Source organism: Schistocerca gregaria, chromosome 4, assembly GCF_023897955.1.
Source record: "Schistocerca gregaria isolate iqSchGreg1 chromosome 4, iqSchGreg1.2, whole genome shotgun sequence".
In the NCBI taxonomy this organism is placed as follows: domain Eukaryota; kingdom Metazoa; phylum Arthropoda; class Insecta; order Orthoptera; family Acrididae; genus Schistocerca; species Schistocerca gregaria.
In genome coordinates this window covers 587,601,285-587,615,730 of record NC_064923.1, presented here as the reverse complement: position 1 = coordinate 587,615,730, position 14,446 = coordinate 587,601,285, and the positions used below count along the sequence as shown (strand labels likewise).

General features: G+C 41.0%; 1 protein-coding gene and 1 non-coding gene across 8 annotated transcripts in view; both read right to left on the bottom strand.

Moving 5' to 3' along the window:
- The window catches only part of LOC126267071 (galectin-9-like), a 134,333-nt gene that overhangs the window by 66,748 nt on the left and 53,139 nt on the right, over nt 1–14,446 (bottom strand). The gene's annotated exons all lie outside the window — the stretch shown is intronic.
- Trnas-cga (transfer RNA serine (anticodon CGA)) lies at nt 11,563–11,637 on the bottom strand. The gene has a single exon. It is a non-coding gene; the product is annotated as a tRNA-Ser (tRNA).

Genomic DNA, 14,446 nt, shown 5'->3' with positions numbered 1-14,446 from the left:
TATCTATCTTACCTCTCATGAGATAAGCCACTACATCCTCACATTTGTCCTCTAGGCATCCCTGCTTAGCCATTTTGCACTTCCTGTCGATCTCATTTTTGAGACGTTTGTATTCCTTTTTGCCTGTTTCATTAACTGCATTTTTATATTTTCTCCTTTCATCAATTAAATTCAATATTTCTTCTGTTACCCAAGGGTTTCTACTAGTCCTCGTCTTTTTATCTATTTGATCCTCTGCTGCCTTCGCTATTTTATCCCTAAAAGCTACCCATTCTTCTTCTACAGTATTTTTTCCCCCCATTCCTGTCAATTGTTCCCTTATGCTGTCCCTGAAACTCGGTACAACCTCTGGTTTAGTCAGTTTATCCAGGTCCCATCTCCTTAAATTCTCACCTATTTGCAGTTTCTTCAGTTTTAATCTACAGTTCATAACCAGTAGAGTGTGGTCAGAGTCCACATCTGCCCCTGGAAATGTCTTACAATTTAAAACCTGGTTCCTAAATCTCTGTCTTACTATTATATAATCTATCTGATACCTTTTAGTATCTCCAGGGTTCTTTCATGTATACAACCTTCTTTCATGATTCTTGAACGAAGTGTTAGCTATGATTAAGTTATGCTCTGCGCAAAATTTTACCAGGCGTCTTCCTCTTTCATTTCTTAGCCCCAATCCATATTCACCTACTATGCTTCCTTCTCTCCCTTTTCCTACTCTCGAATTCCAGTCACCCATGACTATTAAATTTTCGTCTCCCTTCACTACTTGAATAATTTCTTTTATCTCATCATACATTTCATCAATTTCTTCCTCATCTGCAGAGCTAGTTGGCATATAAACTGATACTACTGTAGTAGATGTGGGCTTCGTGTCTATCTTGGCCACATTAATGCATTCACTATGCTGTTTGTAGTAGCTTACACGCACTCCTATTTTTTTTTTTTAATATTCATTATTAAACCGACTCCTGCATTACCCCTATTTGATTTTGTATTTATAACCCTGTATTCACCTGACCAGAAGTCTTGTTCCTCCTGCCATCAAATTTCACTAATTCCCACTATATCTAACATTAACCTACCTATTTCCCTTTTAAAATTTTCTAACCCACCTGCCCGATTAAGTGATCTGACATTCAACACTCCGATCCGTAGAAAGCCAGTTTTCTTTCTCCTGATAACGACATCCTCTTGAGTAGTCCTCGCCCAGAGGTCCAAATGGGGGACTATTTTACCTCCGGAATATTTTACCAAAGAGGACGCCATCATCATTTAACCATACATTAAAGCTGCATGCCCTCGGGAAAAATTAAAGCTGTAGTTTCCCCTAGCTTTCAGCCGTTCGCAGTACCAGCACAGCAAGGCCGTTTTGTTTAGTGTTACAAGGCCAGGTCAGTCAGTTATCTAGACTGTTGCCCCTGCAACTACTGGAAAGGCTGCAGCCCCTCTTCAGGAACCATACGTTTGTCTGGCCTCTCAACAGATACTCCTCCGTTGTGGTTGCACCTACGGTATGGCTACCTGTATCATTGAGGCACGCAAGCCTTCCCACCAACGGCACGGTCCAAGGTTCAGGGGGGCACTGCAAACTAAAATAATGAATAATTCCCAGAATTCTAAAAAATTCCCAAATTTTTCCCAGTTTTCTCCCGAATGAAAAAGTTCCCGGGTTTTTCCCGGATCTCCCAGGTCATATACACCCTGTATTATATGCAAACGCTGTTTTCATGATGGGATGTTGGGTTCCACTTGGTACCTTACCTGCTACACCTCTGCAACCACGCACAGAGTGATGAACTGCCAGCCTTCCTGACAACTAGCCATCCAGCTCCACCATCCATTATGGAGATCATTCACCCTCACCCTCTACAGCAGAAACTGTTCTTGCATTTGTTCAGAGTCTTCACATATTAATGAATTAATGGTTGACACTTTTGGCAACATATCCACAAGAATGCCACAATCACTGTCCTAAGAGACTGTCATCACGATTTTGCCAGGAGAGAGAGCTGCCTTGAATTTCTCCTGTTTTGGTGATTGTAAGTTGTGCCACACCAGTGACTGACTTTTCATTTTTGTCACCTGTAACAATCTGTAACATGAATACCATACCATCTCTCTCTAGAAATCTGTTGCCTGCAATTGCAATCACTGGTTTCTACTGGCATGCAGTACAGTGTTAGTAGCAAAGTGTTATGTAGTGAACCATGTTAAGAGGTGGTCATCGCTCACTGCCAAATCCAAGTTGTATGGTGGATGATCAAACAACTCATATCCAAAACCGCTTAGGAGCTCTGGAGAATGATTGGCCATGTGTGGACGTGCCTTTTCGAGGAAAAATGAAATTTTTGTATTAAGTTTTCCCCTATACTTGTTTCGAATTGCCCACCTTGTTATTGTGAAAGTTCTGTAATTGTAAAATGACAATTTTCATGAATTCTATCATTTATTTTCATCATCAGTTCGTCAACCACAAGGCTAAGCCTACCTCTGCCATTCTAACTGTGACATTCGTACGGTCATTTTTAAAATCAATGCACCACTGCCTCACTTGGGTTTCACTCGTTATTCCTTTTCCATATGCATCACAATGGTCACAATAAATTTCCATTGGTTTGCAGTTTTTTGCCATAAAAACCTAATCACAGAACGCACCTAACAACTGGTGCGAATTTCTATTGCAGCGCACATTTTAACGCATCACAGGAAGCAAAGTAGCAGGACAGAAACCAGATGCTACTACCACTGGATATGTACTGAGTACAAAGATGGCTGCTGTAGCCCCACCTACTCGCAATAGACCAAAACATCACGTTACTTTCTGCACAGCCCATGAGCCCTTGTACATTCTACACCAATATGGCACGTCTTCATGGGGACAGACTATTAGAATAGTTGAGGGGAGAGTTGTAGGAACACTAGTGATGTGCCTTACTAAAATAACCAAACATATCAGCTGTTGCCAAGCTATGACTCGAGTGTAACCATGAAATAAAATACGATAAGAAACGTATTGTGGTACAAACACCAAGTTTCTGGTAAAGCTTGTTAAGGAGGCAATAGAGAAAGTAGTCAGGAAACCTAGTAAAACAGGAAAGAGATTTCAATGAAACAAGTCTTGGAGCCCAGCACTTAGTTTATTAAGATCTCACTGGCCGCCACATCCACCAGAGTTGGACAAACACCAAGAGAATGTGTGTTTCATGGAATATCAGTGAGGGCTCTAAAAAAGGAAAGAGCATCAAAGGGCAGAGTGAGTATTAGTAGTCAAACTGACAATCAGCTGTCAATAGAGGCATGAGATACGTAATAGCTCACAGTCTGGTTGGGGTCCAGCCAGCGAGTAGACACAGCAGCACAATTCACAGCAACTGAAGCAGAGACCAGGTCAGTCATTGAAATATTGTGCATAAAAGGGAAACAACAATTCGGCTTAACACCTTTAGTCAATCACAGTGAGAAAACCTGAGAGTTCGTATCTCCTCAACTGTATTTTCGTAGCTTTATAATCTGCTCAGGGTTCAAGCTTAGCCCGTCCTTGGTAAATGTGGCAGAAGATAAGAATACAGAGAAACAATTATTCAGTTATGAAAAACCTGTCAACAACACTGATCTAAAACAAGATAAAAAGGTATTATCAAACCATTATGCTCGATGCAGTGGACTCATGTTTTCTGTATGTACTTTTGACACCAGGAAACTATCCTCCCATGTTATGTTGGTAATATTTGTTGACCTGATGATGAAAAGATTGAAGCTAGTCAAAAATAATAAAAATTATTAATATAAAAGTTACTTACTTTCAATATTAACACTCTTTTCTGATTGTTAAAAACATAAGATAAAAGAGGTATGATAAAGAGGGACATACAAATCATGTTACTCGCATCTAGTTTGGATTATTTCACTACAGCACACTGGTCCAACAAGATGGATAAGGAAATAACACAAGCTAATTTAAGTACCATGGTTTGTAAGCCCTTTGTCTTACGACTGTTTTTAAAATGTTTTAGATTAACATTACTGAGAAAGGTTTTTGAAGAACTGTGTCTCTGTAACCTTAACCTCTCACCAGTGTATCTGACGATAGGCAAAACCCCAGTATTGATTGGGTAATAATTGTATGTAAACACAGCAGGGAAGAGGTTCTTCAGTGATAAAATGTCTTCAATGAAATTTATGTAAGCTGCGGAACACTGCTCATCCAAAATGTTTAAAACCAGTGAACATGCTGTGGCAATCAAATGGAACACTCTCATAAGAAAACCTGGGACTTCAAATGTTAGTACTAAAGCTGTGTTCAGAATTCAATCAGTATAAAAGAAAATGAGAAATGTGTGAAAAATTAGAACAGGAGGAAGGGACTGTATAGCATTTAGGGAGAAGAGGTGCAAAATTGATGCAAATCCTTAAATGCACTTCATCAAAACACTTTTATGCTAGCACCATATGACAATTTCCTAATCATCGAACTTATCATATTCAGAGAGGGGCTGAAGGTGACAGCAGAGGTGTGCAATTGCCAATTAGTTCTTCAAATAGCACAACACGGTGAATTGTCCACAAGGCAGTGACAAGTAAGTCAGAGGATCACTGGCAAGTTGTCACTGTCACAAAGATTGTAGTAAAGCCACGAGATTGGGAGAATAGGTCATTATGACAATAGCTGAAAAGGTGCATAAAAGTACTGATGGAGACAGACTGAGACAACAAAGAAGCTGGTAAAGCAGAATGCCCATACAGGATGAAGTGGGCATTGGTACACAGTGAAATATTAAGTTGGAAAACATGGGGGGAAGAGTTGTTGGATTAAGGCGAGCATCCCAAGGTGAGTGAGTGCCCTCCCAGGAGGTTCATAAATGTTGCAAATGGTGATTTCTGGTGTCATTTGCACTCACACTGCTACTGCTTCCAAAATGACACAGAATGGAATCTACTCACTGATGATGACCATGCAAACCAATGTGCAGACCTATTCAGATGCTCTCTCTTGATTACTACAATTTCAACAGAATGCATGGTAAACACAAAGAACTGGGCAATAGTCATCAGTGAAACATTTTTCTTGAAGAGCAACACAGATCAGGAACAAGAGAAAATTAGTTATTTAATTCTCGCAGGCGACAGTAATATCCATTGCAGTTCCATTGGATCATCATGGTTCTGAATGTCCTGGTTAGGCGTGAAGGGGTCAAGAAGACAGGTCACACCCTAGGATCAGTGTCACCAATGGAGATGGAACAACATCACCAAACATCAGCTAGGATTCTGATGGGTGGAGGGGACCTGCTGCTTCCAGGGTGTCATAGGACCTTCCACCAAGATTTCTCCTCCTCCTCCTCCTACTTCTTCTCTTTCACAACATTCTCTGGTCAAGAGTGTCGTAAAGTCTTATCTGTTATGGGTGTAGGAGTGTGAGAAGAGTGGGCAAGTCCTGGGACCCACAATTATGGCTCCTTTTGCCACCGGCTGATGTCAGGTTTCTGATTTGTGAATTTATAAGGAGACGATTATCCCTGTCACTAGTAGATACTGAAGGAGTAGGCTGCTTCTTTGGCTGTGTGGGCAATTGTTTCTAGAGCTGGTGCCACAGGCACCACAAGTGAGAAAGGCCTATCAGCTCCACAGTCACGTTTACTTGCATCACTATCAGATGTTGAAGTAGAGGGAGTAAATACACCAGGTACTGCCAACAACCTTGCCAAGGTAGTGGCAAAGGTTGATATTATTGAAACTAGATACAAACAATCACACTCTTTCCGAGCTTCAAAATATGAGAGGCAATCTACGACCTACAGTTCGTGGATTGTGTGTTCTTTGAATAGTTTAACACACTTTGTGGGTTGGAGAGGGGTGATGTTTCCCACAACTGACACATACAGGTAGTAGCATACATGGTGACCTTTCGTGAAGTGGTCTCCACAAATCAGGTTGTACATTCATTGGAAAGAATATACTTACAAGCATCACACTGGAGGTGGAAACTATGGCTTCACATACTGGTACCACATGACATTGACCTTCTCTGGAAGCAAATCCCCATTAAAAACAAGGATGAAAGTGCCAGTGTCTACCTCGTCTCTGGCAGTCCAATGTATACAACATGTGAAGTGGATACCCCACCTCTCCAATGTGTTCTCTTAATTCTTCGTCTACCCTTGGCGTTATGTCCTGGTGGAAAATTAACCCTTGTACCACGTTGAAATTCTTTTGGGGTCTGATGGCAACAGGTACATCACCAGGTTGTTTACAAGCGGGGTTAATGCCCGGGACTAGGTAGGATTTGCCAATTTAATTAAAATAGACCTACTACATAATTTGCTATGGATATGTAGTTTGCCAAATCTGTTTTCAATATTCCACACAAGGAACATTGGTTTGATACAGAGAAAGGACCTCCATCTGTTCAGGTGCAAACCAGAACCTGAGGAGAAGTATTGCAAGTCCCTTGTTTCTTTTTCCCATCCCATGGCATACTTAAGGAGGAAAAGTTCCTTGGGTTGTAAGGACTGGCTCTGAGTTGCAGTCTGACTGAGGAAACTGGGGAGCCCTGCTGCCAGTAGCTGATAACTTTGGCCATTTCATGATACCAAACATTCACTACCTAATCTGAATGAGGGCTCTCACCATGGGCACCATAGTAAAGGCAACATGGCATGATGGCAGTGACTGGAATCCCAGTGTCCCCAAATTAACAGATATGTTCAGCCACCACAACTGGGTTCGACCTCCACTTTTTCAGAATCTTATACAGGTTGTGAGGGCTGTGTGGGGAATGTGCCCATTACCCAGCATGGTAACCATTCCATGTTCAAGCTTGTTGGGTACCTGTAAAGTGGTAGTCCTCTGACGATGCAGAGATCACACTTTTGATAGCTAGTGAGACCCGAGTTTCTCTTGGCATGTGCAGGCAGGTCACAACTAAAGCATCAATATTCAAATAACTTGTGGCAATGGGCTGTCGGGTGGCATCATTGACAACTGCCAAAATTTCGAAAGGTACACTTCCTGTCATTTTCAAGGTAAAACTGCTTTGTCCTCAAAATGATTGGGCGTGCACCTGTCAGAATATCAATGGTTGGCCACAAAGTCACCCAATAGCTTTCCTGTAAGTTATTTGAACATTGTATACACTGACAGAAACTCAGGTCTCACAAAGCATCAATAGTGTGATCGCTGCATTGATGGGGAAGGGGTGGGGTGGGGGGAAGGGGTGGTGACTACTGTACAGGTACCCTACAAGCTTCAACATGGAGTGGTTACAATGAGTGCCTTCCCCACACAGCCCACGCAGTCTGTACAAGATCTTGAAAAGGTGGAGGTCAAACCTGTTAGTAGTGACTGAACATAAATTAACAAAATGTGTTGTTTAAAACAAAGTGGGAAGAGCCAAAATTGATGTTTTTCAAGCAAGCTATGTTCTCGGCACTGTCCTAGTTAATATGTCAAAGAAATAATACAGTCAGCGAGTAAGACTGCTGCGCCGGGAAAGGAAGACATACTGCAATGGCTTGGAGTCCATGTTTGCCATGCATGCAAATGCTGACAAAAGACAAGAATTATGAGCCCCTGGGGAGCATAGGAGGGGGAGGTGGAGGGGGAGGGGGTGGGGGAAGGGTTGGGGGAGGGGGTGGGGGAGGGGGAAGGGGAGGGAAGGGCACACAAGCAACTTTGACAATGGACAGAATGTTATGGCCTGTTATCTGGGAAGACGTCTTGGAAATGATGAACCTGGTTGGCTGTTTGCATGCTACCAAGCAACTTGTGCGCATCTGTGGAAAGCAGCTAAAGGACAGTGAAACCATGAGAAGGTGACAATTGTTGGACACTCAGGCCTCATCACAGATTGTGGAGGTCAGTGTAGTAGCAAAGTTGGATAGGCAGCAACCTGTGGCTAAAACCAACAGAATATGATGCTGGTGCAGGCACAAACGTTTTGGAGTACATCCTTCAGCACGCATTGGCGAATATGGGTTTCCACATTGGCCCTCTGATTGTACAAAAGAAATGTAAAGGATCGAGCAAGTACTAAGTGAGTGAATAATTCTCCACCACCCTGACTGTACCAAGAAGTTTCCCACTGTCTGTGAGTAGTGTGGGTTGTTTGCAAATACCATTATCTATTAATTGACCGCAAGTGATAGCATATTCAGAAAACAGAGCATTAAGTTGTCCAACACAAAGCAAGCTGTTGCACATTAGACTGACTTTTTGGGTTTTGTTTCTCCAAGAATTCAATTTAGAGATACAGTACATAGAAGGGCAACAAAATTCAGTGACTGACACCCTATCAAGAAAAGGCAGGATGTGTCACCTCTGACAATCCATTACAAGTATATGTTTAAAGTAAAACAGAGGGCAGCAATGAGATGATACCACCATAAAAAAACATAAAGGAAAAGTATGCAGTTAATCCATGCATCAGAGAGGAAAGTTAGTTGGAACTTCTGAGGAAGAAGTAAAGGGATGGCATACAGTTTAGTCATTTGGAGGTAGAAATCCTGTATTGGCAAGTATCCATAACTAAGGATAATGTGATATCTTTTATCAAGTACATCCATATAGGGTATGGCCACTTTGGGCCAAGAAGTGACTATTACAGACAAGGAAGTATTATTTTAAGGGAATGGCTAGGAGGACAACGAAAATTTTAAAATCTTGTGTGCTAAGTGTAAAAATTAAATGACCCAAACAATTAGATACGAATGTTATCCATTAGTGGCAGAACAAATCAAAAGTGACAAGAATAGTAGCAAGGTTCATAAACATGTTAAAAAATGTTATTATTTGTAGCAGGGACCTCAAGAGATTTTAGGCAAATGGCACACTAATGATTTCATTTTGAAAGATGCAGAAATAGGACAGGTGTCGGATTTGTATAATGCGAAGATAATGCGAAGGATATGTTCAAATACATTCCCTCACATGAGGAGGTAAATAAGCCACATACAAATGAATAGGAATGAGATTTGGAGGAAGCTTCTAAGTGTAATGACCAAGTACTGGCATTGGAGTATACAACATGATACACCTAAAGAAAAACTGGGTATCAGAGCTGTAATTCAGAGCAAGTAAGTGTAAGATACACTGATATATTTGTTGGTACTGGTAGCATTATCAGCATAATTCACGGGGGATTTTGGGCACAGATTAAATTTATAAATGATTGTGTTTTCTATTAACAGGGACACAATTATGGAGCATCTAAGAACAGAGATCAACAAGAATTACGAAAGAAGTATTTCTAATAACAGGTATTGAGCAATTTACATACTTTCAGTCAATGGTTGTATCACATGTGTGTATAAATGAGCTTTTGGACACATTAGATTTATAAATATTTTAACACTATGAACTTTGGGGAACACAACAGATGGAAGAGAAATACTAAAAAACTATCTTGTGACAACTAAATGTGGATAAACAGGCTAACCTACAAAAGTAGTGGTATAACATAAGGAGCGAACTGATCCACAACAATAGACCCAGTGCCATCCAGAATTATTATTATTATTATTCTGATCATGCATATGCAGACATTTTAGTGGGGAGCAAGAATGTGTGTCTATTTATGGAGGGCTGTTACACAGAAAGACTTTAGTTTTGTAGATGGTAAACATTTACTGAGGTAGCATGGAGAAAAAGATTTTATTTTATATGGTTTCAGGCAGAGTCCATCATGCCAGACACAATTATTGCACATAATGATACAAACAGGACCTTGACCTGCTTTTATTACGAAATATAAGATACAGTTAAAGAAGATGAGGAGTCAATAAAGTACATTAGTCTGACTGCACCATCATAATAAAGGAAAGGAGGGAGGGAGGGAGGGAGGGAGGGAGGAAAGGAGGGAGGGAGAAATGCTGTCTAGTGGAGTGTGCAAGGACTGACTGACAACAGGCACAGTGAACAGTGCCAGGACATTTTGGGGCAGGGAGATGGGCAAATGTGTTGGCAAAGGGCTGCAAATGAACGTGCTGGGAGATGAGAATGGGGAGGAGATGATAGAACAGAGGGGGTGGAAGCTGATGGTTGGAGCGTGCGTGGACAATATGTTACTGTAGGTTGAGGCTGGGTTGATTACGGGAGCAGATAACATTTTGTAATGATAATTTCCTTCTGCACAGTTCAGAAAAGCTGGTTGTGAAGGGAAGGATCCAGATGGCTCAGGTAGTGAAGCAGCTATTGAAATCAAGTGTGTTATGTCCAGCTGCATGTTGTGCCACAGGGTAGTATTCTTTGCTCTTGGCCACAGTTTGGTGGCAGGCATTCATCACTGGTTGGTAGTCAAACCAATATAAAAAGCTGTGCAATGACTGCAGCAGAGCTGTTAAATGACATGGCTGCTTTCAAAGGGGACCTGGCCTCTTATGGGGTAGGATAAACCTGTGACCGCAGTGGAATAAGAAGTGCTGAATGCTTGGGTTGGGCAGTTTTTGCTCTTGGGTCTTCCACGTGGGCATGATCTTTGTGGCAAGGGATTGGATTGGGAACGACAGTGTAAAGTAGACAACCCTGTGGAACAATATGCAGTTGAATGTAACACACTTGATTTCAATAGCTGCTACCTTCCGTGAGCCATCTGGTTCCTCACCTTGACAATTAAAATTACCTAAAAGTCCTAAAACCGACACTTATGTTTTAAAACCCAGTTAGGAACAATAACAAATTGACTTTCATCATCATTTGAAGCCATTACAAAGTTATCAGTGCATAAAATCAATTCATTAGAATTTTCTTTTCAAAATTTTAGTTACTTTATATTATGTAATACAAAAATTGTTCAAAATTATTATTTGCTTATAATTCTGCTGGGCGAGTGCAAGAGAATGACTGAGTGAGTGTATGTGGGACATACGTTAATACTTAATATGTCATTTTATATAAGACTTTGGCACAAACGAACAGTGGGAAAGTTATGATGCAACCACAATTCAGATGACTTATGTCAGTGTGAGCTTGCTTTGGTATAAAAGCAACCAGGATGAAAGTTAGAGGCGGAATAAGTTTATTTATCAATTTGGTTATTTTGATTATACAATATACTCAAAATCTGAAGTTTTAATGATATTAATTACCATCAGATAACTGATTGGATAAGGCAAGTTTTGCCACGAGTATGATCTGGAAGAAACATTCTGATTTGCTTATTTTGATTATACAATATACTTAAAATCTGAAGTTTTAATGATATTAATTACCATCAGATAACTGATTGGATAAGGCAAGTTTTGCCACGAGTATGATCTGGAAGAAACATTCTGATTTGCTGTTTAGATCAACAGCCAATTAGAATTAAGCTGTTCTCACACGAATATAGTGAGGTGGGCAGAGAGTATAGGAGTACGAGATAGTCGCTTGCTAACAGGCCTACAGATAGTACCATGTTAGATAGCTCCATAAAAATAGTCTGTACAATGAAGAACTAGTGAGTTAATTTCAGTTAGAATGTGTCGTGACTGAAGTGATTGGAGTTACAAACATTTTAATGAACCCAGAATGAATTTTCACTCTGCAGCGGAGTGTGCGCTGATATGAAACTTCCTGGCAGATTAAAACTGTGTGCCCGACCGAGACTCGAACTCGGGACCTTTGCCTTTCGCGGGCAAGTGCTCTACCAACTGAGCTACCGAAGCACGACTCACGCACGGTACTCACAGCTTTATTTCTGCCAGTATTTTAATGAACGTTTGGTGTTTCTAAATTAAATAGTTTGAGCATTATGAGCATGTGAACTTTCTGGTCATAGTAACAATTCCGCGTGGCATGTTTTATGATCTGTACGGAATACTTTGGTGAGCACTTCTTACTAAGAAGACCACTTAAATGACCAAATGTTTAACTCACGAAGAGTGGTGGGTCTGTGACTGTTAGGCAGTGAAAATGTGTTGTAAGACAGTGAATTTTGAAGCATAAAGTTTACCCTATTAAATATGGACTTTACAGCCATTACATGTGTTTCCATGTGAATAAAAAGCAGAGTCAATATAATTTTTAAATGTTTTCTGCAAGTAGACTGCATCCTCCAAACGCATAATTTTTTAAAATGAACTTTCAGGAATTGCCTTTCAACTCGAGTTGCACAGCCTCCGTGTGGTAGGTATTAGTTAATAGTTTCATCAACACTGCTTTACACTGCCTAGCACATATCTACTACTACAGAGTGAAGGGCCGTTGGAAGGAAGTAATATTGAGGTAGGTGGACTCTCGATGATTCAGAGAGAGAATGAAGACAACTGACCCCGCCCAACCACACCCTCACCAACCAGATTTTCTGAACTGCAGAGATGGGAATTATCCTTATAACAGATTCTCCACTCGCATAATTATCCCGGCCTCAACTACAGAAACACACTGGCCCCACATCCTCCACCAACTGTTTCCACGCCCTTCCTATCATTTCCTCCACATTTTCATCTCCCATCCTGTTTACTTGCAGCCTTCTGTGAATGCACCTGCCTGTCTTTCCCCACTCCTCTCCTTTCTTCCCCACCTCCTTGCCCCACAACGTCCTGATGCTGCACCTGTTGACAGTCAGTCCCTGCACTCTCCACCAGCAGTGTTTGTTTATCTCCTAACCCATACACTACTATCTCTTCCCATTCTCCGACCCCTGCAGACTGCGGCTTGGATCCCACGTGATGGTTGCACTCCGGCTTGAGATGCTGGAGTTAGCAGTTGGGTGTGCATGTGGTGTGCTTACTTGTGTATGTGTGAATGGTGTGTGTCTCTCTCTCTCTCTCTCTCTTTTACTGACGAAGTCTGGCCACAAGCTTTATATAAGTGTCTTTTAATTGTGCCTATCTGCAACTTGAATGTCTGCTTTACTGTAAGTAGCAACTTATCTTTTCCTACACTATATAAAAACTATTACTCTTTAGCAGTGCAAGTTTCTCAACGTTTCTGTGACACTTTCCAGTGAATCAAACAAGCATGACCAACAAAAACGCTATGACCATTTACTCTGCCCTTCTTTGTATACATTCTTGGGTCCCTGTTAGTCCTATTTGGTACACATCCCATGCATCTGAATAATAATATAGGCTTTGTCACTCTGGGGTCTAGCAAGTAATCTCTATCATAGATTGCCTACATTTTCCATGTATCCTACCAATGAACCGAAGCCTGCCACATGCTTTACTCATGAATGAGCGTCTGTATTCATTCTATTTTATATTACTACAAACATTACACCTAGGTACTGGTAAAAGTTGATTGTTTCGAAATGTGACTCATTGACATTGCACTCATAGGACACTATATTTTACTACTTTGTGGAGTGCATAATTTTATGTTTATGAACATTTAAAGAAATTCGCCAACCACTCTGAAATCTTGTCAAGATTTCAATGAATATTCGTGCAATTTTTTTTCGGGTGGTACTTTATTACAGGTAACTGCATCACTTGCAAAATTATGAGGTATTCAGTCATTCATGTCTGAAGTCTTGCATAGAAAATAGACAACAGAGAAAAGCAGAATAATATGAACACACAAAAAGAAAATGGGACACAATGTGAGGCAAACAGAGCTATATAATAACAGTTACATACAAACAGATTACAAACACTAAATATAATCAGACCAAAAATCAGCGACCTCTGTGGCATTATATCTGCCCCACAACAGGTCCTTCAGTGTGCAGGAAACTGGGCACTGAGGACAATTGTAGAGGTCCCTGGTGGTTTATTCGACTCCACGTTTGCAAAAAGTTGATGGGTCCCCAAGTTAGTTCCATTTCGCCATATTATTCTTTGTTCTACCCACACCACTTCTTGGTCTGTTTAGGGACTTCCACATTTTCCATTGCACGTTTTCACCTGGGGTGGAGGGCCTTGAAGGTGGGATCCATGATGTGATATCTGTGTTTCTGGTTGTCCACAGGTTTTGTCGTGCCACTGATGGTGCTGTACTGTCTTTGATGGAAATTTTTAGAAAGCTCTTCATAGCTTTCAGTCTGCTGGGGTGCATAGGGGGGTGGGGTGGGGGGTGGGGGGCAGGTTGAGGTCCATACAGAGGGTGAGCAGTGTTAGTTGCTATTAATACGGTCTGCCAGGTCATTAATATACAACTAGGGTCCCAACACACTACCCTGAAGAACACTAGAGGTTACTTCCACATCTGTCAGTGAATGTCCAGCTAGAGTCCTTCCTACCAAGACAATATGAATCCAGTCACAAATTTCGTTTGAGACCCCTTACAATCTTACTTTCGTTGAAAACAGTGGTGTGGTATTGACTCACAACTATTCCTTGACTCCTAATAACAGAAAGTAGAGTCAGTTGTTCTCATTATTATTGCACGTTACATTCCTACAATGTCACATTTGTATTCAGTATCTTTCATTCCAGATGATCTGTAAAGGCTTCAGTAATGATAGCCAGGTTTTAAGTATTCAGTGCCTAAAGCAATATGCCAGTTTGAAAGTGAGTGTTTTATTCATTTT